Source organism: Oncorhynchus nerka, linkage group LG2 (genome assembly GCF_034236695.1).
Source record: "Oncorhynchus nerka isolate Pitt River linkage group LG2, Oner_Uvic_2.0, whole genome shotgun sequence".
Classification (NCBI taxonomy): Eukaryota; Metazoa; Chordata; class Actinopteri; order Salmoniformes; family Salmonidae; genus Oncorhynchus; species Oncorhynchus nerka.
In genome coordinates this window covers 28,642,979-28,665,265 of record NC_088397.1, presented here as the reverse complement: position 1 = coordinate 28,665,265, position 22,287 = coordinate 28,642,979, and positions in this window count along the sequence as shown.

Sequence of the window (22,287 nt, the reverse complement as noted above, 5' to 3'; positions counted from 1 at the left end):
AACGGGCCACCGCCTTGATGTTAGTTGAGAACGACAGGGTGTTGTCCAGGATCACGCCAAGGTTCTTAGCGCTCTGGGAGGAGGACACAATGGAGTTGTCAACCGTGATGGCGAGATCATGGAACGGGCAGTCCTTCCCGGGAGGAAGAGCAGCTCCGTCTTGCCGAGGTTCAGCTTGAGGTGGTGATCCGTCATCCACACTGATATGTCTGCCAGACATGCAGAGATGCGATTCGCCACCTGGTCATCAGAAGGGGGAAAGGAGAAGATTAATTGTGTGTCGTCTGCATAGCAATGATAGGAGAGACCATGTGAGGTTATGACAGAGCCAAGTGACTTGGTGTATAGCGAGAATAGGAGAGGGCCTAGAACAGAGCCCTGGGGGACGCCAGTGGTGAGAGCGCGTGGTGAGGAGACAGATTCTCGCCACGCCACCTGGTAGGAGCGACCTGTCAGGTAGGACGCAATCCAAGCGTGGGCCGCGCCGGAGATGCCCAACTCGGAGAGGGTGGAGAGGAGGATCTGATGGTTCACAGTATCGAAGGCAGCCGATAGGTCTAGAAGGATGAGCAGAGGAGAGAGAGTTAGCTTTAGCAGTGCGGAGGGCCTCCGTGATACAGAGAAGAGCAGTCTCAGTTGAATGACTAGTCTTGAAACCTGACTGATTTGGATCAAGAAGGTCATTCTGAGAGAGATAGCGGGAGAGCTGGCCAAGGACGGCACGTTCAAGAGTTTTGGAGAGAAAAGAAAGAAGGGATACTGGTCTGTAGTTGTTGACATCGGAGGGATCGAGTGTAGGTTTTTTCAGAAGGGGTGCAACTCTCGCTCTCTTGAAGACAGAAGGGACGTAGCCAGCGGTCAGGGATGAGTTGATGAGCGAGGTGAGGTAAGGGAGAAGGTCTCCGGAAATGGTCTGGAGAAGAGAGGAGGGAATAGGGTCAAGCGGGCAGGTTGTTGGGCGGCCGGCCGTCACAAGACGTGAGATTTCATCTGGAGAGAGAGGGGAGAAAGAGGTCAGAGCACAGGGTAGGGCAGTGTGAGCAGAACCAGCGGTGTCGTTTGACTTAGCAACGAGGATCGGATGTCGTCGACCTTCTTTTCAAAATGGTTGACGAAGTCATCTGCAGAGAGGAGGAGGGGGGGAGGAGGATTCAGGAGGGAGGAGAAGGTGGCAAAGAGCTTCCTAGGGTTAGAGGCAGATGCTTGGACTTTAGAGTGGTAGAAAGTGGCTTTAGCAGCAGAGACAGAAGAGGAAAATGTAGAGAGGAGGGAGTGAAAGGATGCCAGGTCCGCAGGGAGGCGAGTTTTCCTCCATTTCCGCTCGGCTGCCCGGAGCCCTGTTCTGTGAGCTCGCAATGAGTCGTCGAGCCAGGGAGCAGGAGGGGAAGACCGAGCCGGCCTGGAGGATAGGGGACATAGAGAATCAAGGGATGCAGAAAGGGAGGAGAGGAGGGTTGAGGAGGCAGAATCAGGAGATAGGTTGGAGAAGGTTTGAGCAGAGGGAAGTGATGATAGGATGGAAGAGGAGAGAGTAGCGGGGGAGAGAGAGCGAAGATTGGGACGGCGCGATACCATCCATCATCATCATATTGATGTTAGACATGGACCTACCCCAATGCTCTTTCAGGAGCAAGACAAGACACCCTCTCTTTGACTGAAGACTGATATGAGGGCATGTACGTGATAGGCCTATCTGGCTATATGATTATGATGAGCATAATGCTTCTTGACATTGTCACATTGAGAAAATATATGGGTCATTATAGTGTTATGATCATATGAAAGGTTAGGACAAGTTATGTCAGCTGTTATGACATGGTTATGGGTGTCAAGTAAAGTGTTTACTGGGTGTCAAGTAAAGTGTTCCCACTAATTGTGATAAAATAAGAGACAATCAGCCTCCTGAGTGGCGCAGCGGTCTAAGGCACTCCATCGCAGCGTTGCGGCTTCACTACAGCCTGGGGTTCGATCCCAGGCTGTGTCACAACCTACCGTGACTGGGAGTACCATAGGGTGGTGCACAATTGGCCAAGCATCGTCCTGGTTAGGGGAGGGTTTGGCCGGGGGGCTTTACTTGGCTCATCGCACTCTTGTGGTGGGCCGGGCACCTGCAGGTTGACTTCGGTCGTCAGTTGAACGGTGTTTCCTCCGACACATTGGTGCAGCTGGCTTCTGGGTTAAGCGAGTGGGTGTTAGGAAGCGCACGTTGGCGAGTCATGTTTCAGAGGGCGCATGACTTGGGGGCCCTTTCCTGAACCCGTTGGGTAGTTGCAGTGATGAGACAAGATTGTAATCATGAAATTGGTGGAATAAAGGGGGTACAATTTAAAAAATATTGATGTAAGAGACAATCTCCAGAAAATGTAACGGTAAAAAATACTTATTTTTAGACCACAAAGACACTGAAGTAGGCTAACCAGTCTCTCTCTTTCTCTCTAACCATGACAAAGGCAAAGAAAAGCATCTCTCTTTCTCTCGGTCTGTCTCTGATGTTTCTTGGGGTGGGGAGTAATTGACTACATGTAATCAGTTGCATGTAATACGATTACAAAAAACAGTTACTGTAATCAGTTACGTTACCAGCTAAAATATTGTAATCAGAATACAGATACTAGATGATTTCCTCTTGGATTACTTTTAAATTCAGAAAGGACGTTTGCAAAAAAAAACACGACACCTTTCTGTTTTCTCAATGTCATTCAATTCAGCATTGAATAAGCCACAAGTTTAGGTTTGTTCCACCTGAGCGAGTCTGACCACAAGTCAGAGACCACTATGATGACACACCAAATGCGTTTGATGTATCCTTTTTGTCTTCTTCTAATGTCTCTTAACAGGAAAGTAACAGGAAAGTAACGGAAAGTAATCCGATTACTTTTGGATAGTCCAAACGTTACATCATTGATTACAATTTTGGACAGGTAACTGTAAATGATTACATTTAGAAAGTAACTTACCCAACCCTGTTCCTGACTGACAGTACATATATATGCTAGCTTTCTGTGAAATGGATGGAGTATGTTATGAAGGAATGTTTACATAATATCTTCTGAGGCTCTGTATTTTAGCTAAACATAGCAAAACACCTTTGGCTATATAGCTGAGCTCTGTCTGCTTTAATAAACAGCCTGATGTTGCCTTTGAAAGCTCTGTAATACTGCGTCCATCAATGAGACACTTTCCCAGATAACCATGTGGGGGCACTGTGGAACTGTCTCTGCTCCACACAGCATCCCTGTTGATTTTACTTTGCAGTGATGGTTTAAATTTAACATTAAACATTGAAGTAAAGGGAGAGAGGAGTGGGAGTGAAATAGCAAGACATGGAGAGAGAGGAGAGAGGGAGAAAGAACAAGACATGGAGAGAGATGTGGGAGCTAGAGAGAGCGAGAGAGAGAGAAAGAGAAAGAGGGTGCTGGAGAGAGAGAAATTGAGAGATAGAGTGTGCAAGAGGGTGTTAATGTACCAAAGTAAGAGTGATGCTCTACATACCTTTATAGCCAGATCTACACAGAGTCTACAAAGAACATCTTCCTATTTAGTTGCACCCCCCCACCCTTTTGCTCAAAGAACAGCCTCAATTTGTCGTGGCATTGACTCTACAAGGTGCCTGAAGCGTTCCACAGTGATGCTGGCCAATGTTGACTCCAATGCTTCCCACAGTTGTGTCAAGTTGGCTGGATGTCCTTTGGGTGGTGGACCATTCTTGATACACACAGGAAACTGTTGAGTGTGAGTAACCCAGCAGCAGTTCTTGACACGAACCTGTGCGCCTGTTACCTCCTACCATACCCCGTTCAGAGGCACTTAAATCTTTTGTCTTGCCCGTTCACCCTCCTGAAGGGCACACATACACAATCCATGTCTCAATTGTGTCAAGGATTGAAGTGGATTTAACAAGTGACATCAATAAGGGATCATAGCATGGTCAGTCTATATCATGGAAAGAGCAGGTGTTCTTCACCTCTACAGGATCGGTGTCCCTTAACCGGGACGGTTGTTGCTAACGTGCGCTAATGTGACTACAATGACGTTGTAAGTAACAGCCAACTTTCCAGGACATAGACATGTCTTATATGGGCAGAAAGCTTAAATTCTTGTTAATCTAACTGCACTGTCCAATTTACAGTATCTATTACACTGAAAAATGCCATGCTATTGGTTGAGGATAGTGCACAACAACAAAACACTTTTAACACGGAAACCGGTTTGATACCTTCACCTCTGAAGGTAAATAATGTACTTACATCCAGTAACCTTGCTCTGATTTGTCATCCTGAGGGTCCAGAGATAAAAGGTAGCATAGTTTTGTTTGATGAAATCCATTTTTATATTCAAATGTAGGAACTGGGTTCTACAGTTTGAACACCCGCTGTCTTCATTTAATGTAACAGGCTGTTGAAATTAAATATTGGTGCACAATTTCAACTTTTTAAAAAAAATCAATGGACGCAAAAAAGGCACTCTTTCATGGAATAACCTGTCTAGTATGCAGCTCTCTTTATCACAACATTCCACATCCACCACGTCCAGGTTCACATGCCACATTCATTGCTGATTTGTTCCAGGAAATGCAAACGATTTTGGCACCAACCGCCGTAAAGTTGTACCAGATACATATTACACAATGCAAGATACATCCCAAATCGAAGCAATCCTGGATAAGGTTACATTTCTCTTTACATCCAAATAACCTTCAGTAAACCTGATTTGTTCGGCCGTAAGATCAAGCCTGTCTTCCCACAGTCTGTAAAGTCAAGACAACGTGGACATATATATATATATATATATATATATACAGAAATATTCAATCAAATGGATTCAAGTCTATTCATTGAAATAATACAGTAATAAACCAAACAAATAATTGATCAAATGTACAACAGATGTGCGATACAACAGAGCTTCACACACACCAAAAATGTCAGGAGCGGTGGCGGTGATCGAGGTGGCAGTGACTCGGTGGCGGTGATCGAGGTGGCAGTGACTCGGTGGCGGTGATCGAGGTGGCAGTGACTCGGTGGCGGTGATCGAGGTGGCAGTGACTCGGTGAGGCAGTGCGGTGACATTGTGGATGGATTAATGCAGTGCTGGGAGGCACGCAGTCCCCCTTTGCTATCATGACCTTGCCGACTGGCTGCCACTCCACTCGGCCCTCGGAGGGGTTACTGCTCCTTAGGTAGGGCCTCAGCCGTGTCTGTCAGTCCCAAATCCTGCTTCCTTCCTGGGCTGCTTCATGTAGCTGTCTGTCTGTCAGACTCTGGGGATCGGAGAGAGCACGTTGTAGTGCTCTGTGACAGAAGACTGTTTGGATTGACTGAAACTTGGCCAGCAGAACTTTTGAGGAGTTGATGTGACATGTCATCCTGGAACGATAGATTCAACCTTAATTAAAGCGACCATCTTGGATTCGTTTTTTTTTTTTTAGGAAAATGCCAGGCCCACCACATACAGCTGAGTTTAGGGACTCTGTTCAAACAATCTTGTAGGAAAGGAAAGGCCTTTACCTCTTTGAGGGAATCCGCCACACTGGAAAGGTTTGAAGGACTGGTCTGGTGACACACATTGAAAGTACCTGACTACATGGAAAAGCGAAGCTTTTGTATGAAACAAACAACATGCGACAGCGCTTAAACACTTGACACGAATACCCAATTAAGATCCATTAGAAAGCATGTAGTATTGCCTTTCACAACAAATATATCACCAAATGGTCTACTCTATGATAGCCCTGTTTTTAATTACGCAATTACATGGACAACTCACAACCGCCTTCCCTCTCTTCAGTGCGCCGTTTAAACCAGCCCCCATAGTCGAGGCCATTTGTTCGGCATAACGATAGCTTTGAAAGTGCAGGGAAATGTTATGCAAAAATCTTCTGCTTTGAAGCGGAGCAAAGTGCGCTTATTGAACAATTAGCATAGTTATTCTGGTCCTAATCATCCGGAGACTACAGTTGGCAAGAGGGGGTTTAAAATAGAATAAAACATGTATTTCACAAGCACAACCTGATTACATGCCCTAAGGTAAATGCATTGATTACTGTGGTGTTCCCAAAATGACCCTATGGGGGGAATTGACTGTCTCTCTAAAATCTCTTTTAGGTGTTCCTGTAGAGCAGTGGTTCTCAAACTTTTTATAGTCCCGTACCCCTTCACACATTCAACCTCCAGCTGTGTACCCCCTCTAGCACCAGGGTCAGAAAACTCTCAAATGTTTTTTTTTGTTGTCATCATTGTAAGCCTGCCACACACACTATGCGATACATTTATTAAACATAAGAATGAGTGTGAGTTTTTGTCACAAACCGGCTCGTGGGAAGTGACAAAGAGCTCTTATAGGACCAGGGTACAAATAATGATATAATAATAATCTATAGTTTTGCTCTTTATTTAACCATCTTACATATAAAACATTATTTGTTCATCGAAAATTGTGAATAACTCACCACAGCTTAATGAGAAGGGTGTGCTTGAAAGGATGCACATAACTCTGCAATGTTGCATTGTATTGGAGAGAGTCTCAGTCTTAGATAATTCTCCACACACAGTCTGTGCTTGTATTTAGTTTTCATGCTAGTGAGGGCCGAGAATCCACTTATACATAAACTCAGCAAAAAAATACAAGTCCTCTCACGGTCAACTGCGTTTATTTGCAGAAAACATAACATGTGTAAATATTTGTATGAACATAACAATTTTCAACAACTGAGACATAAACTGAACAAGTTCCACAGACATGTGACTAACAGAAATGGAATATTGTGTCCCTGAACAAAGGGGGGGGGGGGGGGGGTCAAAATCAAAAGTAACAGTCAGTATCTGGTGTGGCCACCAGCCTGCATTAAGTACTGCAGTGCATCTCCTCCTCATGCACAGCATCAGATTTGCCAGTTCTTGCTTTGAGATGATACCCCACTCTTCCACCAAGGCACCTGCAAGTTCCTGGACATTTCTTGGGGGGAATGGCCCTAGCCCTCACCCTCCGATCCAACAGGTGCCAGACGTGAGATCCGGGCTTTTCCCTGGCCATGGCAGAACACCTACATTCCTGTCTTGCAGGAAATCACGCACAGAATGAGCAGTATGGCTGGTGGTATTGTCATGCTAGAGGGTCATGTCAGGATGAGCCTGTAGGAAGGGTACCACATGAGGGAGGAGAATATCTTCCCTGTAATGCACAGTGTTGAGATTGCCTGAAATGACAACTAGCTCAGTCCGCTGATGCTGTGACACACTGCCCCAGACCATGACGGACCCTCCACCTCCAAATCGATCCCGCTCCAGAGTTCAGGCCTCGGTGTAACTCTCATTCCTTCGACGATAAATGCGAATCACCCTTGGTAAGACAACACTGTGACTTGTCAGTGATGCAGCGATGGTGGGTTTGTGCCCATAGGCGATGTTGTTGCCGGTGATGTCTGGTGAGGACCAGTTTAACAACAGGCCTACAAACCCTCAGTCCAGCCTCTCTCAGCCTATTGCGGACAGTCTGAGCACTGATGGAGGGATTGTGCGTTCCTGGTATAACTCGGGCAGTTGTGGTTGTCATCCTGTACCTGTCCAGCAGGTGTGATGTTCGGATGGACCGATCCTGTGCAGGTGTTGTTACACGTAGTTTGCCACAGCGAGGATGATCAGCTGTCTGTCAATTTATTGCAATTTATTGCCCTGGCCACATCTGCAGTCCCCATGCCTCCTTGCAGCATGCCTAAGGTACGTTCACGCAGATGAGGACGGACCCTATTTCTTTTGGTTTTTCAGAGAAAGTCCTCTTTTGTGTCCTAAGTTTTCATAACTATGACCTTATGGTCTGTAAGCTGTTTGTGTCTTAATGACCGTTCCACAGGTGCATGATCATTAATTGTTTATGGTTCATTGAACAAGCATGGGAAACAGTGTTTAAACCCTTCAAAAATTGAAGATCTGTGAAGTAGATTTTTTACTAATTATCTTTAAAAGAGAGGGTCCTGAAAAGGGGATGTTATAGATGAGATAGAAAGGTGGTTGGTCGACCCAGGGAGAGTGCCGGAGCCCCCCTGGGATTCTCTGGAACAGTGCGAGGAGGGATACCGGAGAATGGAGTTGGCACGGCGGTCAAGGAAGCCCGAGAGGCAGCCCCAAAAATGTCTTGGGGGTGGGCACACGGGGAGTGTGGCTAAGTCAGGTAGGAGACCTGAGCCAACTCCCAGTGCTTACCGTGGAGAGAGGTGGACCGGGCAGGCACCGTGTTATGCCGTGAGGCATATTATGCCATTATGCCGTTATGCCGTGCGCAGGCATAGCCCGGTGCGTTATATCGCAGTGCCTCGTATCGGCCGGGCTAGAGTGGGCATCGAGCCAGGTGCCATGAAGCCTGCTCAGTGCATCTGGTCTCCAGTGTGTCTCCTTGGGACGGGGTACATGGCACCAACCCTACACACGGGATCCCCGGTTCGCCAGCACAGCCCAGTGCGGTCTGTTCCAGCAATCGGGAGTATCCAGCCAGGTAGGGTTGTGCAGGCTCCTTGAGCCAGTGCGCCGCCTCCACGGGGCGGTGCCTCCTCCACGCAGCAGCCCACTCCGGCCCCCGGAGTCGCCCTTCACATCGGAGCTGCCAGAGTCTCCTGCCTGTCCGGTGCTGCCGGAATCTCCCATCCCGTTGCTAGGGTCCCCAGTCCGAGTTCGGCGGCGAGGGTCGCCGCTCAAAAGGCGCCACGGAGGCGGGTTAAGAAGCGGGTAAAGACTATGATGGAGCGGGGTCCACGTCCCGCGCCAGAGACACCACCGTGGACAGACACCCACCCAGACCCTCCCCTAGAGGTTCAGGTTTTGCGGCCGGAGTCCGCACCTTTGGGGGGTACTGTCACGTTCTGACCTTAGTTCTTTTGTTATGTCTTTGTTTTAGTATGGTCAGGGGCGTGAGTTGGGTGGGTTGTCTATGTTGTGTTTTGAGTTTGGCCTGGTATGGTTGTCAATCAGAGGCAGGTGTCGTTAGTTGTCTCTGATTGAGAATCATACTTTGGTAGCCTTTTCCCACCTGTTTTTCGTGGGTGATTGTTTTCTGTCTTTGTGCATGTCACCAGACAGGACTGTTTCGTTTCGTGTCATTCTCTTTGATATTTTTGTTTTAGTGTTCTGTGTTTAATAAATTCATCATGAACACGTCCTCCGATCCTTGCTACTCCTCCTCAGAAGAGGAGGAAGATGAACGTTACACTCTGAGTGCAGCCCAATCCAGAAATCTGGCAGTAGCTATTTGATTAAATTAAATTTTCACAGAACCGCTTGTTGCAATTTCAATGAGGCTCTCTTGTTCAGATATCGGTAAGTGGACTGGAGTCAGTGCATGAAAGGGATAAAGAATCCAGTTGTTTGTGTCATCCTTTTCGGGAAAGTACCTGCGTAATTGCTCACTCAACTCACTCAGGTGCTTCGCTATATCACATTTGACATTGTCCGTAAGCTTGAGTTTATTTGCACACAAAAAACATACAATGATGGAAAGACCTGTGTGTTGTCCTTGTTAATGCAGACAGAGAAGAGCTCCAACTTCTTAATCATAGCCTCAATTTTGTCCCGCATATTGAATATAGTTGCGCAGAGACCCTGTAATCCTAGATTCAGATCATTCAGGCGAGAAAACACATCACCCAGACAGGCCAGTCGTGTGAGAAACTCGTCATCATGCAAGTGGTCAGACAAGTGAAAATTATGATCAGTAAAGAAAACTTTAAGCTCGTCTCTCAATTCAAAAAAATGTGACAATACTTTTCCCCTTTTAACCAGTGCACTTCTTCTATATGTTATAAAAGCGTTACATGGTCGCTGCCCATATCATTGCATAGTGCAGAAAATACACGAGAGGGCCTTGCTTTAACAAAGTGAACCATTTTCACTGTAGTGTCCAAAACGTCTTTCAAGATGTCAGGCATTCCCTTGGCAGCAAGAGCCTCTCGGTGGATGCTGCAGTGTACCCAAGTGGCGTCGGGAGCAACTGCTTGCACGTGTGTTACCACTCCACTATGTCTCCCTGTCATGGCTTTTGCGCCATCAGTACAGATACCAACAGGAGCAGCAGCTACGTTTGGCTACATACGAACCTGTTAGTGTTATTCCCGCAAGACAGTAACGGTTAATGTGATTGGACGCTAATTATTTGACTAGGCTACCCGTATTTGACATTGTGTTGTTATTTCGCTGAACACTAGATGGTTTAATTTGTTTTTGGGCAGTGAAATGAGGCTACTTGGGCAAGAAAAAAACCTCAGCCAAATGTATAGCCCAGTTGGAAAATCTAAATGAGGAGCCTCCCGGGTGGCGCAGTGGTTAAGGGCGTTGTACTGCAGCGCCAGCTGTGCCACCAGAGACTCTGGGTTCGTGCCCAGGCTCTGTTGTAACCGGCCGCGACCAGGAGGTCCGTGGGGCGACGCACAATTGGCCTAGAGTCATCCGGGTTAGGGAGGGTTTGGCCGGTAGGGAAATCCTTGTCTCATCGCGCACCTGCGACTCCTGTGGCGGGCCGGGCGCAGTGCGCGCTAACCAAGGTTGCCAGGTGCGCGGCTGGCTTCCGGGTTAGATGTCGCTGTGTTAAGAAGCAGTGTGGCTTGGTTGGGTTGTGTATCGGAGGACGCATGACTCTCAACCTTCGTCTCTCCCGAGCCCGTACAGGAGTTGTAGCGATTAGACAAGATAGTAGCTACTAAACAATTGGATACCACGAAATTGGGGAGAAAAAGGGGTAAAATTCAACAACAAAAAAAGAACAAAAAAAATAAAATCTAAATGGACTGTTTGAAAATGTGTATCACATTTGTATTTGGCGTACCGCCGACGTCAACCCCCAGTTTGGGAATACCTGACGTAGAGTAACTAATTAGAAGGCCTTGCTTGTTGCACGTCACCGTGAGAGAGAGTAGGTTCCACTATACTTTTGGATGTAATCTCATCTTCATTGAAAAACAAAAGATTGGGTGCATATTAACATCTATTTATGTGTAAAACAGCGGTTATATAGGCTACTAGTGGATATCATCTAATTTGACTATAAAAATACTAAACAAGACAATGCTCTCTCAACTTGTATTTTCCAAATGACAGTTCAATACTGCATGATGGCTGACTGACTTGGTGGATAAATGACTGCTATAGAAAAGAGGGAATTAGAGGTCGGAGATGGAGGATGTCAGCTCGTCCTCTCACTACAGCTGTTACAGAGAGGGGGGAGAGGAGTCGGGATGTTCATTTGTCCCGTGTGGCTCAGTTGGTGGAGGACGGCAAATGCAACACCAGGGTTGTGGGAGCGATTCCCACGGGGGACCAGTACCAAATGAAAATGTTTTTTCAACACTCACTACTGTATGTCGCTCTGCATAAGAGCATCTGCAGAAGAACTAAAATGTCAAAACAAATGTTGATGTTAGTCCTCTCTCTCATTTTCGTTCGTTTATGCGTTCCATATAAATGAGGTTATTTTTCTTCTTCTTCGTTCCCCTTCTCTGAGAGTGACTCATACAAGCCCTAGATCATTTTTAGAACATCACAACCCATTAGTGTCGCGGAAAGCCACGCCCACCTGTCACTGACTGGCAAAAGAAGCACAGACATTCAGAAAGGTCTTTCGAGTAGAGTGAGCTTTCGGATGCGTATAGACTACAGATGGTGTGTAAATGGATGGTGGACAGCCAGTCAGAATATAAGAGAATACCCAGGGCCGTGATTATCAGAGCTCTGCTGCTGATGCAACCGAGTTCACGTGTTCTGTTTTTATGAGTTGTAAAGCTATAGCTGAGGATGACCTTGAGGGGGGCAGAAAAGTGTGTGTGTGTCTGTGTGTCTGAAGAGTCTTTGGGTGTGTGTGTGTGTGTGTGTGTGTGTGTGCATGTGTGACAATGTGTGTGTCCAGCTTTTACAGCCTCAATCTATCCTCTTTTACATAAGCCTGCCATGTTTGGACTACATACTCTTGTAGTCACGGCAACACAGGCAAACCGATGACAAGTGCAGGCAGAATCCCTCATCTTTGGAGAGACATTTCAAAAACACATGTTGTTCTACACTCTTAGATAAAAGGGTTCCAAAAGGTTCCTGCGGGTGTCCCCATAGGGTTCTCCTATGGGGACAGCCGATGAAGCCTTATTGGTTCCAGGTAGAACTCTTTTGGGTCCCAATGTAGAGTCCTCTGTGGAAAGGGTTCTACATGGAACTCGAAAGGGGTTGTTCAAAGGGTTCTCCTATGGGGACAGCCGATGAACCCTTTTTGGTTCTAGAGAGAGAAAAAAGGTTCTAAGCGTTTACATGCTCTTCTATTAACCAATCATTGTTCTTTCAGTTTACCAAGGACAAGGTCTACAGTATGTTGGGTTGAGCCCTTGTCAGTTATCTAGGTGCCTTAAGTCAGCTATATCGTTAGCAGAGCCGTACAGACAACCATTGAAATAGTACCATTTGAAACATTTGTTTACAATTCACAAGTTCACTTCATTTTGACAACTCGTCATAGAGACATAGTGCTGTTAAATTACAGTTAATCTCTCTCTCTCCCCGGTCCAGTGACCTGTGATGGCTCCGTTTCATCTTCACTACATAAAGCCTGATGTTTGCGAACAGTTAACTCATCACTTCTTATCCGAGCGCATCTCCTGTAACCGAGATTAATTACAAGAGGTCCCTCGTCATCAAAACTAGGGTGCTCCAGTCACAAGTGATACATCAGCTATGTACAGTACATGCCAAATACGGCACGGCCATGACAGCATACGTCTCCCTTGTTTTCTCTGCACTACTCTCCTTCTTCGCTGCAGCAGATGGAAAACAAGTCTTGCGACGCAGTCAGTAATCCTGTTGTCTGCCTCTGTGCTGGTGTGCCAGAGCCTGGTGCTCACACAGAGGGAGATGTACCTTCAATTATTGATTGCGGCTATTACCGACCACACCTCTGCTGGGTTCTTTTGGAAACAACATGGGTTAAACAGGCCGCAGCCTCCAAAAAGGACCCACAAGACCAGCTTGTTGTTTTTGAAGACATTAGCATTGTAGATTTGACCTCGGGGAGCCACCCTAACACCTGTCTAGTGATGCATTAGCACCTTGAAACAACATTTTTGTTTTTCAGAAGACAGCTACATTTGAATGGGTTTCTCACTCAAAGGCAAGCAGCTAGGTGCCAGGGCTCAGACTCAAGGTCATGCATTGGTTCAGCAGTCCATTTTATTATTTTAGTTTGTATGCAGAAAATATCTATGCTCCAGCAAACACAGGCCTAGGGGCATCAGGTATGGCTTTTTTTCCTTTGCTAACTTAGGAAGCAAACGCTCCATTTTAATGCTCCATTTTAGGCAATATTGTATACATCTTTTACTGTCCTACTCCTAGTTGCAAGGGTTTGTTTAAATAATGCTAGGAGATAGACAGTAGCAATTTAGAAGCTCTCGTAGAGGACAATGAATTATTTATTTATGATCTAACAAATTAGTTTCTTTGAATGCCAAACGACAACAGTTGCAGTCCTTGATGTCGCCTATATTTTTTTATTTTGCAGCTTATTATAGTTTAAAAGCTTCAATCTAGGTTTTTTAAAGGACGGGCTGGCCTGCCTGCCTGCTCTGCCCTGCATCCTCTGATGAACGGCGAATTGCAGGTTCCCATAGGCCATACCGCACCATCTGTTGTTCAGCCGTGGAGTGGAATGGGGGATGGGGACTGTACTACATTTTGCCTGCCATCAGTTCAGGTCCAGCATAGCACACACACCCAACTCCAGTATGCCTATTAGGTGTGCACCGTGGTGTGAAACAAGCTTTTGCACCTGTCGAAGTGATGCTCCCCTCCATCTCCAACACCCCCCCTGGGACACGCCAAGGTGAGAGAGTCCTCCGGGAGGGAGCTCGCTCACAAAGAAAACATTGGAATACATTTGGAACAGACGTGTAAGTTATTTCTTTATACGGCTTCTCCCCGCCTCCTTTGCCACCACCAGTACGTCGTCCTCCTCCAGCCTACCACTTCCGCGAGTCAAGCTGTTTTTTTTTTCTATGTCTAGGCTACCGCAGCAAGGTACCACCAGACTACGGTTGCAGGGCCTCTTCTAGCCCACCACCAAGCTCATCTTGCAGTCATGATACACCACATATCTCTGACCCTGATACCATAGTTGACTTGTTTAATCATTGAAAACAAAAGGCAAGATGGTTTCGAAAGAAATTCCGGAAGGGTCGGTTCCTTCCAATCCATTTCTCTTTTTCTTCACGCCAGACTGCTGGAGTAATGAGGCATATTAAGTGGCTGTTCCAGATAAAAGGAGAACACTCAGAGAGCGTTTAAGATCCCGATCTCATTGACAGAGGGTTTGGGAGAAGTGTTGAGCCCAGATCTGGGATCAGAGATAAAGCTTCAGCTTTGATCGGGGGACGGGTCTTCTCTCTCTAAACTCTGGCACCGGTCGTGGAAGGAGGTAGCCATTTGCGACCAACCCCCACTCGCAACACAAGATGCACGCCATGTTCCACTATACTGAGAATAACACTGCTAGCAAGAAGACAGCAAGAAAGATGGACTTTGCTGGTAGTTACAGTAATCATTGTTTAACCCCACAACGTCTGTTACATTCTAGTATATTATGAGACTGATCTGACAGAGCTGTCTAAATGTGCCTTATCATTATTAATGATTTGTGTGGTTTTTACCTGACCCGAGGCCATGATATTTACCCATCAGATCCTACCTTTGGTCCTTTTAATTACTGTATGTTCCAGTCTCATTAGACCCAAACGATCTCACACACCACCGCACATTTGTATGCACACATTATTGAGTGGGATAGGGTAACACTGCCATTAGGAATCAGAGTGCACCAAATGACACACTATTCCCTTTGTAGTGCGCTACTTTTGGCCAGGGCAGATAGGGGTCTGGTCAAAAGTGGGGCACTATATATAGGGAAAAGGTTGCCATTTGGGATACAACCAGTGGCAAGAAGCCTTTAAAGTATTATAGATTTTTGTAAATCGCTGCTGTGTCTTTGATTTCGGGGCTTGTCAAAAAATGCTGCAGAGGAAGTTTTTTCCCCCCCCCCCCCTCCCCCCCTCCCCCCCACGGACAAATCCTGTGAACGATGATCGAAGAAGAGTTCATTTATGCAAATAGTCAGTGGAATGCCTCACCTTAATTACTGTGATTGAAACAGTCAGCGAACCTTCTCTCTTCACTGTCTTTTTTGTGTATGAGACCAGTGAAATATATTTACACGGCGTTAATGGCAGGCCCTAAGACAGATCAGTGAAGAAGGGTATTATTAACCTGTAGGCTTCCAACTAATCATATCACTGGTCTAACTGCACCTTTTACGACACACTCAGGATGTGCATGCCAAATTTCAGCCTATCCCCCCATAGGGCTCTGGTCAAAATAAGTGTACTATATAGGAAGTAGGGGGCCATTTGGGATGCAAACGTGGTCTTTTAACCCTCACACGTAGGACATGCCTTGTTTTACTACATCTGACATCACATGCACCTATCCTATTTTGAAGGCCATTCCCTGTAACCTACACTTGCACTCAGTGAATACTCACAAATCCATTTAAATTGAGCCCAGTTCAAATTCAGGATGACACTCCCTCACACTGCCCCCGCATCCTAGAGTCCTGGCTAGCACTCACAATAATGACAGTCTGTCTGACACTTCAGTACACAGGATACACACACGCATGCACGCACACACGCACACACACACATACATTGCAAAGGGAGGATGTATTACTGGAAATGTTTCAAGTTTACCAGTAAACTACCAGAATGTTGGTAGCTTTCAAGTTTTTGGGAGGAATTTTATAAGATGGCAGTAATGACAGTTTTTGGAACTTCAGATTATCACAGGTGTCTGTAATTATCTCTGGCCCTCTGTGTGGCCTATCACATGTGACAATATAGACAATAATAAAATAATATGATAAAAAGCTGTAGAACATTATTCTATATATAAACCATCAATTTAATGCATACCATTGGGGTTTAATATGAAGGTTTCAGCATGACATATCCTTTATATATATATTTTTTTACACACTTTTATTTATTTGTCTATGCCAATATGTCTTTCTTGTTCATGTTTTGACACCAAACTGGTGGCAGTTGTAAAAGGTTCAATAGTTGGAGGAGTTGCAGAGTCCCTTCAATATAATGCCATTAGATGCTTTTTAAAATATTAATTAGGCTATTTTAAATATAACAAATGAATAAATGTATATGTATGCATTTTTTAAATTCAAGTATACTTTACCAAAGTTACCATAGATTACAATACTCATTACATGTTAATTACCAAAATTACTGAAAGTGAAAGTAACTTTGGTAAATTACAGCTAGCTTTGAAACCCTGCACGCACGCACTCACACACGCACACACACACACACACACAGTGTGTGTCTCTCTGAGTCATGGTGGGGAAAACTCCTCTGACTGTCGAGGTGTTACACTAAAGAGTTTGAAAGTCAGAAAGGGTGTGTGTTACTGTGTTACACCTCAGAGAGTTGGTACAGAAGCCAAAGCTGTCAGTTCAGACAACTTTTAACTTTCTACCGTTTCCACAGTGGCTGCCTTCAGTGGACATCACCCAGGACATGTATTTTGAACTCAACCTGTCTTGGCATATAGTAGGATGTGTGTGTTTGTTCGCACCCAATAAACATACCATCTGTGCTTCTATGGATTTCGACATTCAATTGTGTTTCCACAAGGGTAAATCAATGAATCTTATGTACACACATTTTCTCCAAAGTGCCACTGCATTAGGTTTATCTTTTTTGACGTCGGCATGCGTTGGTGAGAAACTCTCCGGCAGGCAGCGAGCCTTCACTTAAGTCCTCCTGACGTTCAGGCAAACAGGAAATGAATTCAGATGATCAATATTGCCATTGACGGCTCAGGAGAGACCTGTCGTATAATATACTGTATATGCTTTCTCCCTGCTGAAGCCGCACTCCACCTAAACACACACACACACACACACACACACACACACACACACACACACACACACACACACACACACACACACACACACACACACACACACACACACACACATACACATACACATACACATACACACACACAATGCAGCAGCAGCATTGTGTAAAGTTGACAGCGTGTTTTTTACCCGGATGATGTGGCAGACAGATTGCATTCACTGCTGTAAATAGAATGTGGAATAGTGCAGCCAAAGCAGGCCTGACAGCCAGACCATCTCATGTCACTGTGTGGTAAAACACAAACACAGCCAGGCACCACCGGTCAATATCAGCAATACATAACAATGTAGTGTTTCAGACCAAATCCACTCACTTCTCCTCAAAACAGTGCAACTGCAGTATTGGAAGCATGTCCACCACAACTCAAGATTGTAAGTGTTGTGGTTGAATGACATACGTTAAATGTGAAGTTACCTTACCTTTGGAGAGCAAACTCATCTCGTATGCTAAGTGGGCTATTATGGGGTGTTTTCCACGTGGGCTGCGGCGTGATGAGGAAAATAGTGGCTGACACGTTGTAATGACATGACAGAGACTATCATTACGATACTTCCTGTGATAAATTAGTGCTGAAAGCATAACCAACAGAAACAAAAGCCTGCACGTCCATAGATAAAAAAAAAAAAATTGTCTCTCAAGATCTTAGGCGTAAAAATCTGTTCAAAACCATGGGGAGTATGGTGTGGGGGAGGAGGAGGAGTGGCAGGGAGGATGGGGATGAGGGTTGGAGTAGGAGAAGATTTGTGGAGGAATAGGATGCTGTGCTATCTTGGCAATCACAAGCTAGCGAGGCCTTGGTGGACCTGTGTGCCCGACTGTGTTTCAGTTGCACCTACAGTATGTCAGACGGGCTTCCTACTGAAGGACAAGAGCAAAGTAGAGGAAGGACAAGGAAAGGGACATAGCCTTTCTCTCTCTCTCTTGCTTCTCCCTCTCTCCTTCCCACTCTCTTTTTCAAATTGATATTATATAATGGTATCGATCGTGTCTGGGACGATACCGTGTCCAGTCACATAACGATCGGCTGCATTTATAATCTGGTAAATAAATCATTATTACTAGACTGATTTGGCTAATACGAAGTGTCTGGTTCATTTAGTTCTCATTCTGTTGTATTACTTTAGACGTCAGAAAAGATGACTTGCACTTTCTTCTAATTGGTCCACCGTTCCTGTTCTGTTATTTGTGTTGACCTTGCGGCCGACGGTACTGGCAGTAACCAAACTATCAGGTGTAGACTATTTCTATTGGGAAATATATCATCTCTAGTTTTGCCACTGATACAACAAAGGATGTGTCTTGCATCAGATAAGGTACAAAATAGTATGTATCCAAGGAAGTCATATATTGAGCAAGACAAAGACCATAGTGTTATATTTAATCATTGATTGGCGCTCCTTTTGGTCAGATTTAGTATAAAAAAAAAAATTTAAAACGAAAAGGCAAAGAATAAGTAGAACTAAAGTCAAGACTGTCTTCTGTAGGCTGTGGATTATACACTTGTTTTTGGATACTGCTTTCCCTCTGCCTTTCTGAGAAGGAGCTGTGCAACTGCAATCCTCATTCCCTGGTATTTCCATCCTCTCCTGAATGAAGAGCAGATCCTTCAGCCTGTCCGTTGTCATGCCCTGACCGTAGATTGCTTTGTATGTTTCTATTTTTCGTTTGGTCAGGGTGTGACGGGGGTGGGTATTCTATGTTGTATGTCTAGGTGTTGTGTTTCTATGTTTAGGCCTGGTATGGTTCCCAATCAGAGGCAGCTGGTTATCGTTGTCTCTGATTGAGAACCATACTTAGGCAGCCTGTTTTCCCACTATGGGTGTGGGTAGTTGTTTTCTGTCTTTGTGTGTCTGCACCAGACAGAACTGTTTCGTTTGTTTCCGCTTTGTTGTTTTTTTGTTCTAGTGTTCAAATCAAATCAAATCAAATTGATTTATATAGCCCTTCGTACATCAGCTGATATCTCAAAGTGCTGTACAGAAACCCAGCCTAAAACCCCAAACAGCAAGCAATGCAGGTGTAGAAGCAGGTGTAGAAGAAGTTCAGTTTCTTTATTAAGTTTACCATGAACACGTACCACGCTGCACCTTGGTCCTCTTCACCTTCTTCCACCTACGACAGACGTTGCGTAGAAGGACACCATTGGTTCTGTGTCCATGGCCATATAGATCAAACTTATGGCAACTATAAATGCAACTGAGATTCCTAGAGATTCCTGTATTATTGACAGAACTTAATTTATTCTGTATCTACAGATCTTGCAGCGGAAGGGAAACCCTAGGGAGAAGAGTCCTTCATGTACTACATCATTCAGCTATGCAATGTTCTTGGCTCAGATGATCTGTCATCAAATATCTAATCATTGCCTCTTAATTCAGATGGCTCATGAAATATGCATTGCGGCAACTTTGGAATGGAGAGTGAAATGGTGCTCCCTGTTTGGCTTGAAATCTGGGCCAGATTTCTACAGCCGTCTCGGCAAGAGCCAAAAGATTGAGCCTGCCTGCCTGCCAGACCAATGGACGTACTCTAGATGGCACCGACACACATCAGAACTTCTTCCTTCCTTCCTTTCTTCCTTTCTTCCTTTCCTCCTTTAGCCAATTTGTTTGTAACACACACACATGCATACGCACGCACACATACACACACACTCACACACAACATTGTGTGCAGTGCGATGACATTGAATTAGGCACTGCTGGACTGCCCTCCACTGATGGTCTGTGGTATACATTCCTGTATTAGCTGTCCACCCCGACTGTAAATACAAACCTCTCCAAAGTCCGAGGAGGGATTATTTATCCATTCTCCGGGGTTGTGCCCCCAACTGGCACCCTATTCCCTACATATGGCACTACTTCTGACCAAAGCCCATATGGCCCTGGTCAAAAGTAGTGCACTATATAGGGAATAGGGTGCCATTCGGGATGTGGCCATGTGTTACATGGCCCAGGGCCCAGAATATGGATGCTAAATGTTGCTTCTGCTTCATTGTTGACGGATGCATAGTCACCCCCATGCACAGAAATCTGCAGTAAGCAGTGTTGTCTCACTTTATAGATGGCCCACTAGCTAATACATTCTACGATGTTCTCACTCAGTACTCTGAGGTTGTACAGAACATATCAAAATAATTGGTTTCCTTCTACGCGCATCTATGCCTCATACAAATGTATCAACCTGCCCATGGCACACAACTGTGATATTGCATGAAAACGTGGGTATGAAGCTTTAATATTGCTACAGAGTTCAAGGGAAAACATCCCCAATTGGCTCAAATTGTGATTGTTAGATCCCTGATTCATTAGGTTCTTGTAAGTTAAGGAGGACGAGGATAACGAAGTACCATTCTGAAAAATAAACCGTGTTTGAATGCTAGACGTAATGTCAGGCTAACAGCTGTACCGAACAGAGGTCCATTGATTTAACATAAGGAGCTTGGTGTTATCAATTAGTGGGTAGATCACTGGTATAAATAGCAGTTGTAAATTCATCCAGGTTTTGAAAATTCCAATTCTAATGTACGGTGCCTATTTCTAATACCCTTGCCTGTTGAGAATGGTGTGAGTAAGGCTTTGCTAGTCACATTTCATCTTGAGATCCTCCATGAAATGTTAACGTGAGAGAGGGTTTGAGAATTCCTTGGCGCTGGTAATACTGCATGTTCTATGATATGCTTTCCCTGTGATCTGCTCATGGTAATGTTTAACTCACCCAGTCACCATCGGAGAGCTAGCTGGATGATCATATTCATGTGCTTGCGTGCATGTTAAATACATTGGAAATGCGTAGTGTCGGGGGCTTGGAGCGTTGCCTATAAGTGATTGAAGAACCACCATGGTCGATTGTAATGACTTTTTATCTTAAGAGGGATTTTTATGTTTTTGTTTTTGTTGTGGAATTGCCTGTGCTTCAAAACCGAGCTTCGAGTCTAGGAAGTGTTTTTTTGTTGTTGTGTGTACTGTATAAAGGCGATCTTGTATCGAAATCAAAACATTCATATGATACATTGACTAGATACATATCCCAACAGTTATCATCAGCTAGTTGCGTATGTCTCAAATGACTTTGCAAACTAACAGAGGGCGATGATATAATATATTGCTCACGGATATCTATACAGGCTATAGGCTTTTTCATCACACCTCAAGATGAGACCGCAGAACCAGAATAGACTTTAGAAGGCAATTGGACTATTGAGCGAGCACAACTAGGGCAACTGGCAGGCTATTTGCTATTCCATCGGTGGGGAGGAACTAATACAGAGAATAGTTTGGGAATAGGGAAGCACTTTAGAAGACCTGGTCCCTCAAATGAAACAACCTGCCCACTGTGTAAGTGGAGCTGGTTTAAAGTTCAGTATAGGTCGATAGCTAGCACAGTGCGAAATTACCTCCTCTTGCCACTGGCTCGCCTTGCACCACACACTGATATGTCACTTAGAAGTTAGCTGAAGGGAAGGGGAGGGCCAGGAAGAATCCTGGACAACGCTTGGAGGTCCCCCACACCCGTGTGATAAAGCCTCCTGACATTCAGCGCTTCTAAAGGAAGGCAGGGAGAGCATGAGAGTTCTTTTCGTAAAGTGCCAACGAGATTGAATGTCTGTCTGGACAGCACAGAGAGAGCCAAGTCAGTTACTAGAGGACTCTGGGGAGAAATGTTTTTTTATCGATTACAGCCATCCTCCTCTTCTCCTGACTGAAACCATGAGAGAATAAGAGGGAGCAAGAAATGGGAAAGAGAGGGGGGGGGGAGAGAGAGAGGGGAGGAAAGAGAAAGAGAGAGAGATGGGAAAGAGAGAGAGAGAGAAAGAGAGAGAGAGAGAGAGAGAGAGAGAGAGAGAGAGAGAGAGATAGTGGTGCCACCTCAGCTCAAAGCATTGTAAATATTGTGGTTTTCAATGGTGTCTGCTTAGACTATACTAACTCAATAGCAGTGTATTGCTGTCATTTAATCTCTTACCAGGTGGTCATGGGATGCCACTATGACAGGAAATACAGAGGAACGTTTCCCTCGTGAATTTTTTCTTCTTTCTATAAATATGTTGTTGGGAATGTATATATAAAAAAATGTACATACAGTAATCCACCTAACGTGGATAATTGAGGATCTGTAATATATTGAGCTAAAACTATCCTGTAAACCTAAGCCTTTTGTTTATAATATTAGTAAGAACTTTTATCTGTGTATCCCTTTTCATGCAGCAGTTCAAAGCGCTCTCTACACACTGAAAAAATATCACTGGATCAGAATGTACAAAATATATTTAAAAATGC